Below are 20,075 nucleotides of genomic sequence, written 5' to 3'. Positions count from 1 at the left end.
GTTAGGTAGAAGGGTGTCCTAACTTTTTCCTCAGTTAGAATGTGCATTTTTGTCGATATATTTGGTTTAACACTAGAAAACCCAGCAGAGGCCAACTTGGCATTTCCCAAGACAAATACTCCTAATATTCTCCTAATATATTCCCCTTCCCACAACATAAACTCAGCCTGTTACTGTTTTCCTCAAAGTTTTCACACATTTTTCTTGGACTAACTTCAGACACAATGACCGCAATTCATGCTCCATGCCCCTGATTCAGCCCTTCTAAACTATAAACACAATTCCTGCTTTTCACTCAAATTGCAGTTCTAAAACGCTATATTTCAAAACAATGTATATATCTGGGGCATTTTTTTTCTGTTTTTTTGTGTAGTGTAGGAGAAGTGAGTTAAAAACTGTAAAAAGTGTCAAACTCCATAAATACATGTAAATGAATAAATATGTAGCCTGACTTGAACTGACGCAAACTATCACATGAATAATTCAACCGTGGTGTGTTCCCTTCCGTTTGGGCCGCATACCAGCACAATGTATTTCTAGTAGATGCATTTCCATATGAACGTTTTTTTTTTTTTTTGTCTGTCGGACAACGACTTGCCAATTCAAAAGCATTTGGGTCATTTTGGCCACCTCTGGATTTTCCCAGGGGGTAAGCCATATCGGGCATTGCTTGGGACTATTAGGAGTACCAGAATTCTCTGGGACTTTTAGTGTTAATGAGTAAAAAAATGTTAATTTTTGTTGTTTACCTGCAATTAAATCACTTTCTTTTCCAGTGATAAAGAAAAACAAGATCAGACATTCAATTGTTAACATTTCTTAATGAAGAACTGAATATTAAATGGGGTGTCCTAATTTTTTTTCACATGATTGTATATGATTAGTTAGTACTGCAGTTTGTTTTCTGCTGCTGTGAAGGCAAGGTATCATTTATTGCGACGCTTTGTGAAGGTATAAGTAGAATAAAGTTGAAAATGGGATGCTATAATTCAACAATTGTGTAATATAGGAACCCGTGACCCTCATGAATATAAGCAGTAAAGAGAATAAATGAATGTAATATAAGGACATAAAAATGGTCTCATCGGTCTGTAGAATGAAGAGGGGGAAAAAATGTTATATATGTGGCTCGTCCAACCCAGCGAGAATTTTCTTTAATCCATTTCATTCACATGATAAATATTGTGTTTATAAATATGAACAATAATTTAATATTTTTTTATCCGTACATGTTTTGACTGCAGTGTGGCAATTTTTTTAAACAAACATGACTAATTCAATTTACAGTAGATATGAGGATTTTTTTCAGTTCATTTCGCCTTTTTCATTTTGCCATTATTTATTCAGAGGTCAATTCAGAACAGGCTCACTTTTCAACAATACTGGTATATAGTGTAGAGTACATACAAGACAATCATGGTTCACAATTACATACAGGCTGTGGAACATCTGAAAGTGTCTTATTTTAATATATAATTGAATATAATTTCGTCTAGTTTTAGTCGACCTTTTCTAAAAATGTTTTCATCTGTAAAATTTAAAAATTTTACTCCAAAAACAAAAAAAGGTTTCCAACTATTTCGAATGAACATGGACAGTAGTGATGGGCGATACCAGTGATTTTGGATTCGATCCGATACCAAGTAATACCAAGACCAAATATTGCGATCCCGATCCAATATATACGACTACTACTATTAATATTAATTAGTTGAATATTAATGGAGCGCGAGAGTCCCACCTGTGGTTATGTGGGCAATTGCCCATGCTGTGCAGAGTATAGCCTAAATATATGTAAATTGATGTCATAACATTTATACCATGGATATTATCTGAAATTGAGGCTTGTAAGTCCCATAGCATGGCAAGTGGACATTTGCGTGTTGTTTTCAGTACCATTTTCTGCGTATGTTCCAGGACCTGTGCCCGTCTCGTCATCCCTACGCTGTCATATGTACTTTGCATTCCGGCACCTTATGATTTACAAATTAAGCACTGGGTATGATGGATTAGTGGAAACCCGCTCTCTCAGTCTGCTATAGAAAAAGAAACAAAATAATAACAACTAATACAAGAATAGATGACGAAATAGAATCTTCAGGCAGCTTTGTGAATGGGGTAGGAAATGAGAACCCTCCGTATCTTAAGATGCAGTTCCCACTTCAGTGAAGGAGATAAACATCTGTGAAGTTACTTCACAGATGTTTAATAGCTGGAGAGGTTCACTCTGGTTATCTGTTTGTCTACATGTCAACTCTTTGGGAAAGTTAGCTCAGTGCAGAAACAGGGATGTCCAAATAGATTGACTTAAAGACCTGGACAATCCAAATCTCAATCCTCTACTAGGTTTAAGGCCTTTTCTCATCCCAAAGTGATTCCGTACTATGCATGCTCAGGGGCAGTTTACATGGCGACTCTGCGACATGAAGACACAATGACTGTTGAGTTGCCTCGCGTACATATGGTGTCAGCGAAGACAAAAAATTCTGAATCCTGCCTCCAAAGTGGAAGAATTCGATTGCGGGGGATAAAGGGGTGCTATCTCCGCATGTATATTAAAAGCTCCCGTGGCGCGACACCGCGCCGATAACGTCAGCACTTGTACAAGTCACATTGGGCGTGCGCAGCGGTGCTACTAAACATTAAAAACAGCAAATATGGCGGAATGTCGGCTTTAATTTACTGTTTTAATTAGGGTTGTTTCGATCATGTTGTTTTGCTCCTGATCCGATCGTTTTAGTTTGAGTATCTGCCGATCCCGATATTACCCGATCCGATTGCTTTTTTTTTTTTGCTCCCGATTTAATTCCAATCATTCTCGATAATTTTTCCCGATTTTATACATTTTGGCAATGCATTAAGAAAAAAATGAATAAAACTCGGACGAATATATACATTCAACATACAGTACCTAAGTACTGTATTTGTTTATTATGACAATAAACCCTCAAGATGGCATTTATATTATTAACATTCTTTCTGTGAGAGGGATCCACGGATAGAAAGACTTGTAATTCTTAAAGGACAAATGTGACTTTGTATATTGTGACTAAATATTGCCATTTAGTGGATTTTTATGAGCTTTCAGTAAATGATAATTCAGCCATTTAACGTCTGCCCAAATGCATGATGGGAAGTGCAACCATGACTGTGCGTAATGGTACCAATTGATATATCTTCTCAGCGTTGGGAGATGAAATAGTAAAGAAAAAGATCAACTCCTACCTTTCTTCACCACATTGCTTCCCACGATATTTCTGATCGTTGAGAGAGGGATTGTAAGGCTTTGGCCAAATTAAAAAGGCTTCAAAGGCTGCCAAAATTCTCTCTACTCATTTTATGTTGCCTTTTAGTTCTATGTATTCGTAATACTGTGCCAATATAGATTGAACGCGACAATGCGTGAGTGGGTAGTGCAGCGCGTGCGTAAATTGCGTTAAATATTTTAATGTTATTACCGCCGTTAACGCGATAAATTTGACAGCCCCACTTTAAGCCAAAACTAAAGACTCTGGATGAGTGCAAGACATTTTGTCTGTAAGGTTAAATACAATTAGAAAACGATTTAATTTAAAAAAAAAAAAAAAAAACATATATATATATATATATATATATATATATATATATATATGTTGAAAAAGGCATGTCCGATATTTTTTTGCCAATTCCGATACTTTAAAAATGACGTGATCGGACCCGATCGATGATCGGGACATCTCTAGTTTTAATAATATTTTTAAATTAAGTATGTTAAATGTTTCCATTTTTGTGCCTTTTTGAACAATAGAAAAATACCATCGCTTCGAGTGGGCGGGCATATTTTTTTCCAGGCTGAGGAACTTTGGTGGGGTCAAAGTTCATCATTCGCTGTCGCATTGTAAATCTGCACTGCCCTCTAGGGCCTGGCATGAATACTACCTCGTTTTCATGCGGAATTGCAACATTGTTCGAATGGAGACGGGCCCATATAAATGCAAACATGAAATTTTTCGTCTTCTCGGAGAGCCACCATGTAAATGGCCCCTCAGTTACTGCCCATTCTCTGTATGAAGTAACAGCCCATGATTGATGAAAATGCCTGTAACATTTGGATGCTTAAGATGGACATAACCCAGTTAACTGTTGAATCCCCCTTCATCAGATTTGACTCATAGTGTCATTCCTTTGTCCTCCAAGACCATGTTTCTGGACAATTTCTAACAAACAATAGCTTGCGTTGAAAGGTTTAATGTGATTAAGAAATGATCATCTACGTCAATGGAAGGAGCGAGCGTCCCCAGTTGGATTACTAATGGGAAACACAAATGAATAGTGGCGACTTGGATTTCCATTCTGATGCAGTAAGCACAATGTGTTGCTAAAATGTGCGCGATAAATCAGGTCATTGTCCCATATGTAAAGATCCATTTCATTTTCCAAATGAGTGCCCTACAGGAAACGTCGGAGCATGTCACTTGGGGGGAAAAATTGTCAGATGGTCATGTCTCATTAATTACGGGATATCAATTATTCTCCATTGACCAGTCTCTGTTACGCAGCCGAAACATCAGTTAGCACATTGGATGAAGAAAAATTGGCAATGTAAGTGATGAGAACGTGTTTCGCCCGATTTTAATGGCAAATGATGACATGATAGGCAATATAGTTACACCCCAGTCGTAAAGGTGTCAGTCATGTGTATTGCAAATGTTGTGCAGACTGCAGAACTCGCAGTGGTGTTCCTAGCCTACAATGGCGACAAAAACTTTGGCGGCGAAAAAAATATATAACAAATTGATGGCCTAAAAGGGAAATGCAACTAAATCAAAATACAGTGATCCCTCCCGAAAATACGATCATGACGAAGAGCGTACAATAATGCTATAAAGTAAATCAATGGAGATATTGGCTATCAAAAACATACCTCAATGGCTGCACATTAATACCGTGAGAAATACAGTGGTGTGAAAAAGGATCTGAACCTTTTGGAATCTCTCACATTTCTGCATAAAATCATCATCAAATGTGATCTGATCTTTGTCAAAATCACACAGATGAAAAAACAGTGCCTGCTTGAACTAAAACAACCTAAACATTTATAGGTTTTCATATTTTAATGAGGATAGCATGTAAATAATGACAGAAGAGGGCAGGGGCGGACTTTTTTTTTTATTGCATTTTATTGTAAAATGCATCAATTTCGTGCACTTTGAAGCGGCTATGAAGAACTACACATTACATTTTTTTTTTTTTTTTTTTTTTTTTTTTAATTTATTTGCATTATTTTAACTTGAATACTCTGAGAAATTAACAGCACAGTCCAGGTCTTAATGTAGAACCAAAGAAGGCAGGAGACTGCCTGAAGCACAAAGAAATTGTATGATTTATGATAAATCACAATTAAAAGAGGCTGTAATTATACATTTTAAGTTGAATACTCGCTGAGAAATGAACAGAACACTCTCAGGATCTCTATGTAGAACCAGAAAAGGCAGGAGACTATATTTCTTCTGAATTAATATTGCTGCTGCGTGTGCATACGTTGTTTTACAGCTAAAATATTTTTTCTTAGGAGAGGGACAGTAAGACTAGCATACTGTCACTTGACACGATTGCAAATGGGGACATGGATTAGCTGGCACTAACCCTTTAATTGCCATTTATTTCATTTCAAATGTAGATACCTGGTGGATAACAATTGCCAATATACCGAGCAAGTAGCTCTCTTCATCCCTACTTACTTGCCCTGCGCTTGTCTGGGGAACTTTCAGTTAAAAGCCAGGCGCATTGCTGCCACCTGTCGGATTGAATGTGAACTCTACAGAATCATAGAGGATAGCGGGGATAAAAACAGTGATGTATGTATAGCGGCCGCCGGCCGTCCAGAGCACCGGCCGTTCTGTGATCCTCCAGAAGCTACAGATTACCAGTCCACTCCTGGAAGAGGGGAAATAAGTAAGTAAACCCTCAGCTTAAGGAGACTTAAAGAGCAATTGAAACACGTTTTTTACCAAACAATTTAACCCTCTATTCCCAAACGTATCACATTGATACCTTTAAAATTTCATGATTTTGAGACCAATTCAGAATTTTGACAATTCTTTTTGACAAAAAAAATGATGAATGCAAGTCAACACATGCATCTGCAGGTTCCATGAGAAAACCAAACAGGATTGAGCAAGGGTTATAGATATCAGAGTGCTTATTACGCTTATTCATTTTGACTTTTTTTTTTTACAAATTTGAAAAAAAGGTTTCATTAGGACCTTATTTTTCAAATTATGGGATTCTGTGATCATTGCTTCATGTTGCAAGTATTTAAGTTAAGTGAGGTGTGTGCCTAATCACTGATGAGTGGTTTAAAGCTGCCCTGCCCACTATAAAACACACACCTAGTAAGAAATGTCTTGATGAGAAGCATTGTCTGATGTGCATCATGGCTCGGTCAAAAGAGCTGTCTGAAGTCTTGCGATCAAGGATTGTTGATTTGTATAAAGCTGGGAAAGGATACAAAACCATCTCTAAAAGCGTGGATGTTCATCAATTAACAGAGAAGTTGTCTACAAATGGAGAGAGTTTGGCACTGTTGCTTCTCTCCCAAAGAGTGGTGGTCCACTAAAGGTGACGCAAAGAGTTCAGCACAGAATACTCAGAGAGATAAAAAAAGAACCATGGAGTGTCTGCTAAAGACTGACAGAAATCATTAGCACAGCCCAATATCTCTGTGCACACATCAACTATATGAAAAACTATGGCCAAGAATGGTGTTCGTGGGAGGACTCCACGGAGGAAGCCACTGCTGTCTGGAAAAAAAAACATTGTTGCCCGTTTAATATTCGCAAAAAGGCACTTGGACTGTCCACAGAGGTTTTGGCAAAATATTTTGTGGACCGATGAAACAAAAGGCAAGGCAAGGCAAGGCAAATTTATTTATATAGCACAATTCAACACAAGGCAATTCAAAGTGCTTTACATCACATGAAGATCATAAAAATCACATTTAAATCAACACAACGTAGAAACGAAGACAAAAGATCGCATTTAATCACAGAATAAAAATAAATAAATAAAATAAAAATAAAACAAAAACTACTACAAATAATAATAATTGAAACCAGCAATGGAGATAAAAACAAGAGGAATAGAAAGCAGGTAGATTGAAATATATAGACAGTTATAGATATGCAGTGCTAAACAAAAGCGTTTTTAGCCCTGATTTAAAAGAGCTAACAGTTTGAGCATACTTCAGACGTTCAGGTAACTTGTTCCAGAGGTGAGGAGCATAATAACTAAATGCTGCCTCACCCTGCTTGGTTCTTGTTCTTGGAACATGCAGAAGACCGGTTCCAGAGTTGAATTGTTTGGGACTAACACACTACCAATGTCATGTGTGGAGGAAAAATGGAACAGCTCACCAACATCAACACCTCATCCCCACCGTGAAGCGTGGTGGAGGAAGTATCATGATTTGGGTTGTTTTGCTACCTGAGGGCTTGGACAACTTGGAATCACTAATGGAAGTATCAAAAAGTTTGTCAGGGTGTTTTGCAGGAAAACCTGAGGCCGTCTGTCAGACAGTTGAAGCTAAAAAGCGAATCGATGCTGCAACAAGACAACGATCCAAAACACAGAAGTAAATCAACTTCAGAATGGTTTCATTAAAACAAAATACACATTCTGGAGTGGCCAAGTCAAAGACCAGACTTGAACCCCATTGAGATTCTATGGCATGACCTAAAGACAGTGATTCATGCCAGACATCCCCGCAATCTGACTGAACTACACCAGTTTTGTAGAGAGGAATTAGTCCTGATCGATGTGCCAGACTGATCTGCAGCTACAGGAAGCATCTGGTTAAAGATATTGCTGCCAAAGGGGGGGCCACAAAATATTAAATGTGATTGTTCACTTATTTATTTTTTTTCCCCCTTCTGTCATTATTTGCATACTATCCTCATTAAAATATTACAACCTAAAAATGTTTGGGTGGTTTTAGTTAAAGCAGACACTGCTTTTTCATCTGTGTGATTTTTACAAAGATCAGATCACATTTGATGGTGATTCAATGCAGATATGTGAGAAATTCCGAAAGGTTCAGATACTTTATCATACCACTGTAGAGTCCAAATCTTGGGCATCCAACAGAAAGAAATTTACGATGGGCAAATCACCTTTTAAAATGTGAAAATCTCTGCTTAACCTCTGATAGCTGCTTTGGAAATATTTCCAAAAAACACGTTTCTTTAATGTCTATTGAAATGTTATGATCATTTCATGACCAATTTAAGTGCAAATCCTACGTTGCACACCTTAAAGGAAATGAAACATAAAAAATAGGGCTGTCAAACTATTAAAATTTTTAATCGAGTTAATCACAGTTTAAAAATTAATCTCAATTCAAACCATATATAAATTATGCCATATTTTTCTGTAAATTATTGTAGGAATGGAAAGATAAGAACAAGACGGACATAAACATTCAACATACTGTACTTGTTTATTATAACAATAAATCCACAAGATGCCATTATCATTATTAACATTTTGTTAAAGCGATCCATGGATAGAAAGACTTGTAGTTCTTAAAAGATGTTGAAATTCGCCTCCCCAGTCAAGCCGCACGGAAACAGCGACAGCCAAAACAAGTGCCGCTCGGCCGATGCTGCCTCGCGTGCGCCAACCGGGAAGGCAGAACTTTGCACGTTCATCTCTGATATTAACCCTTTGTACTGACTCCATGTTCCAAAAGTTTGAAAAAGACTCGCCGAAAGCAGGTTGACAATTTATTCGTCGACAATGGTCAAAAACAAGGCAAAAACAGACGACGGAGGGACAATTCTGGATCCAAAACAAGGCTACATGTTTCCAAAAATCTGTCTTATCTCTGTCCAGTGTTTTTTAAGTCCGTGGGCTGGCCGAAGGTGTGTCCAGGCGTTGCTTTGGGATCTTCCCTCTCTGGCCGGTTTCGGACTGTTTAGGTTCGTGCGTGAATGGTATGTGGTTGCCACAGCGACCGACGCTGGTCTTGGCGTCACAAGCACCAGCTATCAACTTTGTTATCCGGGCTGGCACTACTTGTTTTAGGACAAAGCGCGCTGGTCTTTGTTCGTTTGTCGGGAGAACTGATTGCCAGAGTTGGTGCGACAATCTTGCTCGTGACGCACACGCTGGGTTCTGTGATAAGATGGCATTGTGTATCTATTCTGTTTCTTTAAACGATGGTGTGCTATTTATTTTACATTAGGTGTGTTACAGTAGTGCCGTCCTACAGTGAATATGAGAAATGATACTATTCCCTGATTGATTATATTATGTGTGTTCGAGTAATGCAAACGGTGCCTACGAGAAACGGTACCATTTTTGAGCGCCGATAAGGTGATTCACTTTACTGTGTTTAAGGCCACTGAGTGAAGTCTGCCTAAACTATAGTTAAATGAATGTGTTATACTAATGCAAACAATTATATGGTGTGTGCGAGAACGGTACCTTTTCCCTTCAAAGATAAATGTTAGTGCAAGTTGTAGAAATTTTATATTCAAGCCCCTCTTAATGTTTTCGTTTTAATAAAATTTGTAAAATTTTCAATCAAAAAATAAACTAGTAGCTCGCCATTGTTGATGTCAATAATTACACGATGCTCATGGTGCTGAATCCCATAAAATTAGTCGCACCCAAGCGCCAGCAGAGGGCGACAAAACACCAAAAAACACAAGTAACAGGTGGACATGACACTGCGCTGTCATTTTAATCTGTTTGATCGGGGCATGTGCGTTAAATGCGTCAAATATTTTAACGTGATTAATTCAAAAAATTAATTACCGCCCGTTAACGCGATAATTTTGGCAGCCTTAATAAAAACAATAGAACTCGCCTACTCAATCATAGGATTCTGGGGATGTTCAATTCACTGTCCCTTTGGTATGGGTACATTTGTTATGGACCAAATGGCAACAGAAACGTAGCCTGGATAGCGTTCATTCCCATTTCCTACAATCCTGTTCGCCTCACAAACAAGTCAATCACTGTGACGACCTTGCAGAGGACAGTTTGGCCATAAGACACAAGTCTCTTTCCAGCCATCTCCCATGTGCCTCCATCCATCCATCCATCCATTCCTCATTTAATCCCTCCCCTTCACACACTGTCTGATTTTAATGACCAGAGTGAAGACAATATCCACTCAGAAAGGAAAATGGCATTTGAAGGGGAGCGCTTTCATAGGCATTCACTATACACTCCCAGTCTGATTCTTCAGCTGTGTTCAAGTGGAGCACGTACTACAGCTATAAGAGCCAAAACTGTAATTGGAGAGCAGATCTCTCAGGACAAGAGAGAAGCCCTCATGCGAAGAATCAAAGCTAAAATATAGTACTCGGGGAAACAACGGACCTTCACCAAGGTTGAATTTGGGCACGATTCGTTTTTGCTTGCAACTTGGCAAGCTGCTATATTGTGAACACAATTAAAACAATAAAAATCCAATGTCATGTTTGGAGGATGTTGTGTTAATATTGAACTTCGATGGTAGATTTGTTAACAACATTACTAGCTATGCTGGACATGTGGAATGTGAAGAGTAATTCCATCGACGGCATACAGTACTGTAGAAACCAGTGTTTCGTCAACGATGACGACAACGAAAATATTTCGTCACTTTTTTCATGACGATGTCGAGATTATAACGAGCCCCCCCTTCCCGACTCAACAGTGTGTCTTCTCCAGTCGCCATGCAGGCTTGCACACACAGTAAGATTTGTTTTCTTGGCCAGAAAGAATATGCAATTTTGCTTTAGCCTTTAAAGGTCTGTGCTGAGCGATTATCACACACTAAATGTAACTCGTAGCATTAGCATTAGGCTAATGCTAACGACGAGTGTCCTTTTAAACTCTCGAACAACTTTTTTACTTACAGTTTGTGGCATCTAGGCGGGTATAATTAATTGAAAATAATGTACGTTTTTCCTACTTAGTGTGTATTATCACCTAATTGGCATTGCAGGCTATGTAGACGCTACAATATGTGCTGGTCTGTCAATCTTAATTCATAATAGTTTGAAACTTTCATTTATTTTGGGAGTAGATTTTTTTTTTTTTTTTTTTTAATTTTACAGACAAAAACATTTTTAGTTTTTGCTTTTGCTATTTAAGTTAGCCAATTGTTGCAATTGGCTAACTTGCCTAGCAAAAGTCCGCCAGCTTAAATGCTATATAATGCTAATGTTTACAAAAATTGGCTAACTTGCATAGCAAAAGTCTGCTAGCTTAAATCCTTTAGGCCTATATTGCTAATATTTACAACAATTGGCTAACTTGCATAGCAAAAGTCCGCTAGCTTAAATGCTATATAATGCTAATGTTTACCAGATAGTTTCTGGTGCGCACCAGATTGCTTAAATTTATTTAATTTCTGTCAGTGTCGTTCAGGGGCTCCTTAGTATTTTTTGGGCTTCATGTCTTCATGTAATATGTTATAGCACAGTATAATAATAACAGTTTATAGAGATAACTTTGTACTTAGAAAAAAAAATCAAACATCATAATCAGTTACTCACAGTGTTACTCATTCCTTGGCTATTCTTTTCACCAAATACTTTTTTTTACTTGTACTTGAGTACATTTTTTTGTCTGACTACTTTTACTTAAGTAATATTATTTTGAAGTATGCTAATGCTACTCTTAATTGAGTCAAATTTTTGGTTACTCTACCGACCTCTGGTCATGACAAAGATATCTCAAACTATGTCAACTTAGCATCAAAAGTGATATCATTTGTTTATCACGTTACCTTGATGGAAACATTGTCATATTTGCATCAAAAGTGATATAATTCATATAAAAAGTTGTCACGACAATGACACCAACAGTGACTGAATTTTCCGGATGACACTTTATGACATCTGTCATAAGCATTCATTAATGCTCATGACAGTGTCATGTAATAATTATCGCTGTCTTATGAACCAACTGTCAAATAAATTTTGATGAAATTATTTTAAAATGGCTGTTGCGAGTTTCATAGAATTTGATACTACAGTACTAGTATTAAAGTTGGGAAACACTCCAGATTATAAACAGTATTATTAATAGTCTGCCAATTGATTTTGGGACTTCACTATTGAGAACACTTAAATGCTTTTAATCCTGTCCTCACATAATCTGAGATCAGACGATCAACTTTTGTTGAGGCCAAAGAACGTTGCTTTATAAACTTTTCACTTGATCCAGTGAAGCCACAAATCCTATAGGAGAAGTATGTAGACATAATTTGAAAGAACATACCCAGCCAGCCGTCTGAGCTGTCAAAGTTAGTGTATTGCCTCTGGTGAGCGTGAACGTTGGAGCAGACCTTGCACTTTAATACAAAGCCCAGATTCTTGCTCCAAGAAAACCAGTAGCCTTTGTAATGAAGGTACGAGGTGATTTGGGTTCCATTTTGCTATTAAATGTGATGGTTCTGCACTGTTGGAAATGGAGTCCCTGCAAAGTGACCATATAAACTCAACTTTTTAAAGTTTCAGGTAATTTTGGCCTCCCTAATATTTAACTTGACTTCTGTAGGTATAATTACACATTTTCATTCATACGTAAACGCCTATATTCAGGGGCGGCTCCTCCAGGGTGGCAACTGCCACCCTTAAAAACAGGCTTGCCAACAATGAAAAAGCAAAAGCTCTTTTACTGCCATCAATTAAGTAGTGGTGTCAGCGAGAACCCTTATAATAATTGATGGGAGCTATGCATGTAATGCAAAAGCTACCATGTATAATATTTCTTTCTTTTGTTTTACAATAGCTTCTTCGGCGCGCCGCCCAGCCAAAACGGTTTCTCCCATGTTCCCCATTCCATAGACTTCATAATGATATTGACAGGACACGGGGCGTGGGTCGATTAACAGACGGCCTGCATTGTTTGCATGGCCAACAAAACTGACCTAGTGGAATCACAAAGAGCTTTTTCGTTGAAAATTCTTGTGAATAAATACTTAAATCCCAGAATTCTTTATAGATATGGATGTAAAACAGTCTCGATTATTGGTTAAAAGCAAAAAAAAAAAAAAAAAAACGCGCTGTTATTATTCATTTTACGTAAATATGTCGACGTACGATGCTAGTCTGTTAGTCAATGTGGTGGCGGCCACATGTAAAGAGTTTTTCCGTTGAAAATTCTTGTGAGTAAATGCTTAAATCCCTGAATGCTTTATAGATATGGACATAAAACAGTCTAGATTCTTGGTTAAAAGCCCCAAAAAAAAAATGTGCAGTTAGCATTTATTTAACGTATATATGTCGAAGTACGATGCAAGTCTGTTAGCCAATGTGGCAGCCTCCATATGTAAACAGAGCTTTTTCGGTGAAAATTCTTGTGAATAAATGCTTAAATCCCTGAATTCTTTATAGATATGGACGTAAAACAGTCTCGATTATTGGTTAAAAGCACAACAACAACAAAAAAAACTTACTGTTATTATTTATTTTACGTAAATATGTCGAAGTACGATGCTAGTCTGTTAGCCAATGTGGCGGCCTCCATATGTAAACAGCTTTTCCGGTGAAATTTCTTGTGAGAAAATGCTTAAATCCCTGAATTCTTTATAGATATGGATGTGAAACAGTCTCGATTCTTGATTAAAAGCGAAAACAAATGTGCAGTTAGCATTTATATTACGTAAATATATCGAAGTACGACGCTAGTCTCTCAGTCAGTGTGGCAGCCACCAAATGTAAACAGCTTTTCCGGTGAAATTTCTTGTGAGAAAATGCTTAAATCCCTGAATTCTTTATCGATATGGATGTGAAACAGTCTCGATTCTTGGTTAAAAGCGAAAAAAAATGTGCAGTTAGCATTTATATTACGTAAATATATCGAAGTACGACGCTAGTCTCTCAGTCAGTGTGGCAGCCACCAAATGTAAACAGCTTTTCCGGTGAAATTTCTTGTGAGAAAATGCTTAAATCCCTGAATTCTTTATAGATATGGACGTAAAACAGTCTCGATTCTTGATTAAAAGCAAAAAAAACATGCAGTTAGCATTTATTTTACGCAAATATGTCGAAGTACGATGCTTTTGAATCAATGTGGTGGCCGTCTTATATAAACAGCTTTTCAGGTGAAAATTCTTGTGAATAAATGCTTAAATCCCTGAATTCTTCGTAGAAATGTACATAAAACAGTCTCGATTCTTGGTTATTATAAAAAAAAATTTTTAAACAAAAAAAACAGGCAGTTAGCATTTATTTTACGTAAATATGTCGAAGTACGATGCTAGTCTCTCAGTCAATGTGGCGGCCACCAAATGTAAACAGAGCTTTTCCGGTGAAAATTCCTGTGAATAAATGCTTAAATCCCTGAATTCTTTATAGATATGGACGTAAAACAGTCTCGATTTTGGTCAAAGGCAAAAAAAAAAAAAAAATTAGCATTTAGCAGTTAGGATTTATTTTGCGTAAATATTTTAAAAGAATGATGCTAGTCTGTTAGACAATGTGGCGACAGCCTTACAACAAAGAGCTTTTTACGTTGAAAATTGTTGTGAAAAAACGAAAAATATAATAATTACCTTGAATCCCTTAACAAATCACTCCTGAGACAATCCTTCCTGCTTGGATGCGGTACAGCTTTCGTACTTTTTCAACATAAACCCGGCGTTGGATCGCTGCATCTGTCACTGCAACCAATTGCGAATAACTGAAGCGGATTTTGGGATGGCCCTCTACTTGAAAGCGTGGCGCAGTGAAGGTCGATTCTGATCCCGGCAATATCATTTTGAAGTCTATGCCCATTCATCCACCAAAACGACAGGAAGTCTCATGTGACGTGGACACTCTCGTTTGACAACCCAAAAATGATTGTTAAAAAAATGAAATTCCTTTTTTTTTTTTTCCCCAGCAATATTTTTCTAGATCCGCCCCTGCCTTTATTGGCGAGAACGTCCCTTATTTTGAAAAGCACTGAACGTCCCTTATTTTGAAAAGCACTGCACCAAATTGTCTGTTTTCCCCATAAGTAATGAGTTGCATTTAATGATTAAAACCTTGATGCAAGTGTAAAAAAAAAAAAAAAAAAACTGGCAATAGATTTTTGATTTATTTTATCCAGATTTTCACATGCAGAAAAAAAGTAATGAGTTCTTCTTCTGTGTTTACTCAGCCGTCCCGACTTGTGATGACATTACCCCAGTCCTCCACGACTGCCTTTTCCCTCAGTGAATTGACTTGAAAATGATCATCGTGACCTCCAAAGACCTCCATAAGCGGGACCCTCCCTATCTTTAATGAGCTCCGCCATCGTCACTTTCAAACACGCTCCAAAGACTAATTTATTCAACACCACTTTTAACCACTGACAGTTTCTTCTCCTATTTCACTGTCCTAAAAATATAATATATTAATTATACAGTACAAGAGTCATTTCCTATTCTTATTTTGGAAGGATTTCTGACACAAGGTGAACAAGATAGCCGAGTCATCTGTTGAAGTTTAATTGGCGTTCAATGCACTTCTTTTCTTTAACATGTTCATTTATGTTCTAATGTTCTAGTGACATCACAACCAGAATTGACGATCATGCTAGCTTTCTAGTATGGTGCTACCTCGTATATGTTGACAATATGGTCACATGGCAAAAAGAGAAGAGGAAAGGTTATCGATAGCATGCTAGCATACTGCAAAAATCTGCTGCTCATTCTGGGTCTGGCATCATCATCTGTTTGGATATTTTTTTTTGTGTGTTGGCGGGGCAAGGAGGCTTAGAAAGGAAGACTAATTATTGTAATGATTTAATTGTTAAGCTTTTTGTGTCACTTTTTTTGGATGGATTCGTGTCCAAAATTTGGTCTAATATTATTTTAAACTCGCTTGTTGTGGCATAGCATAGTGCTTTTAATATCAAAACGTGAAAGACCTATATGAGTGTGTGTTTTATTTTGGTTATGTTATTTGATATGATGTTTTGGTGACGTTTTGGTTTTGGGGGTTTTGTTTTGGGGGGAGGGAGTTGTGTTTTTGTTTCTTTGTTTTTGGTATTTTTTTATTTTTGGGTTTTTGTTTTTTTTGGTTTGGTTTTTAGTTTGGTTTTCATTTTTGGTTTTTAGGATTTTTTTTTTTCGGTTTTTGTTTCGTTACATTGTATGATTTTGATTTTTGGTTGGTTTGCTTTTGGGTTTTTTTGTATCGTTTTATTTTGGTTTGTTTTTTGTTTGTTTGTTTTGTTGTTGGGTTTTTGTTTTTGTTTTGTGTTGTTGTTTGGTTTGGTTTTCGTTTTTGTACCTTTTTTGGGAGGGGTTGTTTTTTTGGTATGTTTTGTTACTTGGTTTGGTTTTCGTTTATGATTTGTTTTGGGGGGGTTTTCTTTATTTTTTTTGGTTTGGTTTTCGTTTTTGTTTTTTTTTTTTTTTTTTTTTTTGTTTTTGTTTTGGGTTGGTTTCTGGTTTTGGGTTTTTTTGGGGAGGGTTGTCTTTGGTTTTAGTTTTTAGTAGTTTGGTTTTTTTATTTTTTGGTTTTGTTTCTTGGTTCGTTTTCTATTTTTTTCTTTTGTTTTGTTTTGGTTTTGGTTTATGTTTTTTTGGTTTGTTTTGTTTTGTTTCTTGGTTTGGTTTTCGTTTTTGGTTTGTTTTAGGGTTTTTTTTTTCCTTTTTTTTTGGTTTGTTTTGTTTTGTGTTTTGGTTTGGTTTTCATTTTTGGTTTATTTTGTTTGGTTTTTTTTTTTTTGGTTTGTTTTGTTTTGGTTTGGTTTTCGTTTTTGTTTTGTTTTTGGGTTTTTTGTTTTGTTTTCGGTTTTTGTTTTGGTTTTTGGTTTTGGTTTCGTTTTTGGTTGGTTTTTGGTTTTTTGGTGGTTTTTTTCTGGGGAGGGTTGTCTGTGGTTTTAGTTTTTAGTTGTTTGTTTTTTATTTTTTGTTTTTGTTTTTGTTTCTTGGTTCGTTTTCTTTTTTGTATTTTGATGTTGTAGTTTTTTGTTTTTGGGTTTTGTTTTTTTTGTTTTTGGTTTTGGTTTTGTTTTGGTTTTTGGGTGGTTTCTGGTTTTTGTTTTTTGTTGGTTTTTGTGGGGGGTTGTCTTTTGTTTTACTCTTTAGTTTTTTTGGTTTTTGGTTTTGTATTCACCCGTTTCTATTGCATTGCAAAATTTCGATTTTGTGAATTACGAAGGGAAACGGAAACGTAACCATTAACGTAGGATTTGCTAGTCAACTTCTCTTTTTAGGAAATGCATGAATTGCAATATTTTGTTGTTTGTTTTTCAAAACAATGTACCGGAACAGCACATTTTCAAATGACAATGGTTTCGCATGAAAAACCATATCTTCTTTTATAGTAATGGAAACTCCTGGGATACCCTGTAATAAACATATTTTTCTTACACTGGCTAGAATTTGAGTTGAGGCAAGTTTTTAGATAACTGATGGTCCAAAAACAACTTGGAAAATAAATGTGTGAGAGAGTGCGGCTTTGCTGCAGTTGCGTTTCTCCGTGCACGGACCCTCAAGGATCGGAAAAGGTGTTCCTTTAAAATATACTCAATCAGAGGAACTGCAGCGCTTCTGTTTTTGCCCCAGGTGGCATTTCAGAATTGAAACTCGGCATTCATCACCCCCCTCCGCCCGCCTACTTGTGGATAAGACAGGGTAAACATTTAATGAAATGACTTATCCAACAAGTTCTTTAAACACTTTTAGAAGTTCCGCGGGTCCCTTTATACATCACTAACAGGCAATGGGAACTGAAATGAAGCGTGGGCGGATTGAAGAGGCCGTAATAGGGAGATGGGTGCAGTTTGTGAAGCCGGATGGGCGATTCGGGCGGGGGTTGACTGTTTAAACACTCATAGACACCCATGCGTGTCGAGAATGCCAATCCTCGGGGAAATCAGGGTACGGGAAGCCGTCAGGCTCCCCCGGAAAGATCCCCATTTCTAAGCGTAGAGATCTGACATTTTTGAAATGCGAAGCGGCTAAACCACCTGCCACACTGAGAGGTTTGATATGAGTTTGTGATGAGATAGACAGGGGGTCTCGTTTGTCGAATTTTTAGATCTCATTACTCCCTTTCTCTCCTCGCTTCTCTCGCCGCGTTTCTCTTCAGATTTATCATCATTGAGCAATAACTTTCGGAAGTGTCTGGGTATCTCGATAATGAGAACAACCCCCTAGATATTATTGATCTATGTCCTCAATTACCTCGCAGCTCTCAATTATTTTACACAGTTCTAGCTCCTATGCTTGCAGAAGCTGTTCAAGATAGCTCAACTCGCCAATTGTGCTGCTTTCTGGCAAAGATTAAGTGTTGGTGAGCCATGCACCATACCTTTTTTGATTGATTCTGCGCTGCTGTAAAATCCCTGGAGACAAGCATGTTCCTTGTGATCCCACAATGCAATAGTGACCAGGTCTCTCAAAAGTAGCGCTGCACCTTCAGGACCACGCTGCTGCTTTATATCGAACTAGAAATATGGCCTGGCATTGCTTGGGTTCGTGTTATGAAGTCTATGGTTTAGGGTAAAGTATTGGGCTAGGGCCAATTGTCCCGAAAACCCTTTGGATGACAGATAGTATGACCTATGTTGTTTTTTTGTTTTTTTTTTTATTTTTAAAAAAAAAAAAAAAAAAAAACATGAAAAGTTACCAGTTACTTTGCCAAGTAACTAATTACTCTTACATTCAGGTAACTGATTTACGAACGCAATTGTTGGATTTTTTGTAGGGCTGTCAAACGATTAAAATTTTTAATCGAGTTAATTAAAAATTGATGAATCGTAATTAATCGTAATCATCATAAATAATCGCAATTCAAACCATCTATAAAATATGCTATATTTTTCTGTAAATTATTGTTGGAATGGAAAGATAAGACACAAGATGGATATATACATTCAACATACGGTACATAAGTACTGTATTTGTTTATTATAACAATAAATCAACAAGATGGCATTAACATTATTAACATTCTGTTAAAGCGATCCATGGATAGAAAGACTTGTAGTTCTTAAAAGATAAATGTTAGTACAAGTTATAGAAATGTTATATTTAAACCCCTTTTAATGTTTTCATTTTAATAAAATTTGTTAAAAATAAACTAGTAGCCCGCCATTGTTGATGTCAATAATTACACAATGCTCATGGGTGCTTAAACCCATAAAATCAGTCGCACCCAAGCGCCAGCAGAGGACGCCAAAACCCCAAAAAACACAAGTAACAAGTAACATTGCACTGTGCTGTCATTTTAATCTGTTTGAGCGGGGCATGTGCGTTAATTGCATCACATAATTTAATGTGATTAATTTAAAAAATTCATTACCGCACGTTAACGCGATAATTTTGACAGCCCTAATTTTTTGTTGTTGTTTTTGAAAGCAGTCCTGATTTGATTGTTGTTTATTGTTTATTTAATGAACGAACGTGAGTGAAACCCAATGTTTTATTGTGTGCCTGCAGGAGTGGCAAGGGGACACCCGTCACTGTATGCACCCCGGCTGACACCCGCAGACAGACAACGGCTTACCCTTTAGGATTTTAATAAATCAGCCTCATGAAGTTTCTGCATGTACAAACAGCGTGAAGTTTCTTTCAACTTATGCGTACTTTATAGCAAGTAGCAGATCATATTTTTTACACTGCACCGCATCTGTCTGTAGAAGGTCATTCAGATAAAAATCTGTGCGCTGCAGCTTATTATTGCAGAATTACAACATTATCCACTGCAATCCATCATCAAATGGTTTGTTGTTGCAAGCTAAACCCTGAATGGCCCTTTTTTTGCACTAGATTTACTTTTTTCCATAGTTGTGTGTATGTTGTAGTGGCTGTCTAAATAAAACATTTTTCTTCTTTTATTTGTCTTGAGTTGATTGTAATTCTAATAAGGAATCCAAACATCTAAAGGTGGTTTTATAGTCCAGTTTCATGAACACAACCCCTATCTGGTGTTTCAAAGAGAACTAGCGCCCTCTAGCAATGAAATGAGAAGTACGTCAAAATTATATGTACTGTGCACTGGTATTTTTTATTCAAATCATGTGTGATTCATTCCTTTGTTGCAGAGACTGAGCAACGATTGGGTTCAAGTATAACACCATTTAGTTAAAGTAGGGCTTTTGTTTATTTT

General features: G+C 37.0%; 1 long non-coding RNA gene across 1 annotated transcript in view; it reads left to right on the top strand.

Annotated features, from left to right (window-relative positions):
• The window catches only part of LOC130909221 (uncharacterized), a 295,191-nt gene extending 275,500 nt beyond the window's left edge, over window positions 1–19,691 (top strand). The window contains exon 5 of the long non-coding RNA XR_009061715.1: window positions 19,406–19,691. This is a non-coding gene — a long non-coding RNA (uncharacterized LOC130909221). The remainder of the gene's footprint in view (window positions 1–19,405) is intronic.
• The last annotated feature ends 384 nt before the right edge of the window (window positions 19,692–20,075 follow it).

The sequence above is a fragment of the Corythoichthys intestinalis genome, chromosome 21 (genome assembly GCF_030265065.1).
Source record: "Corythoichthys intestinalis isolate RoL2023-P3 chromosome 21, ASM3026506v1, whole genome shotgun sequence".
In the NCBI taxonomy this organism is placed as follows: Eukaryota; Metazoa; Chordata; class Actinopteri; order Syngnathiformes; family Syngnathidae; genus Corythoichthys; species Corythoichthys intestinalis.
This window is presented reverse-complemented; position numbering and strand designations above follow the sequence as displayed.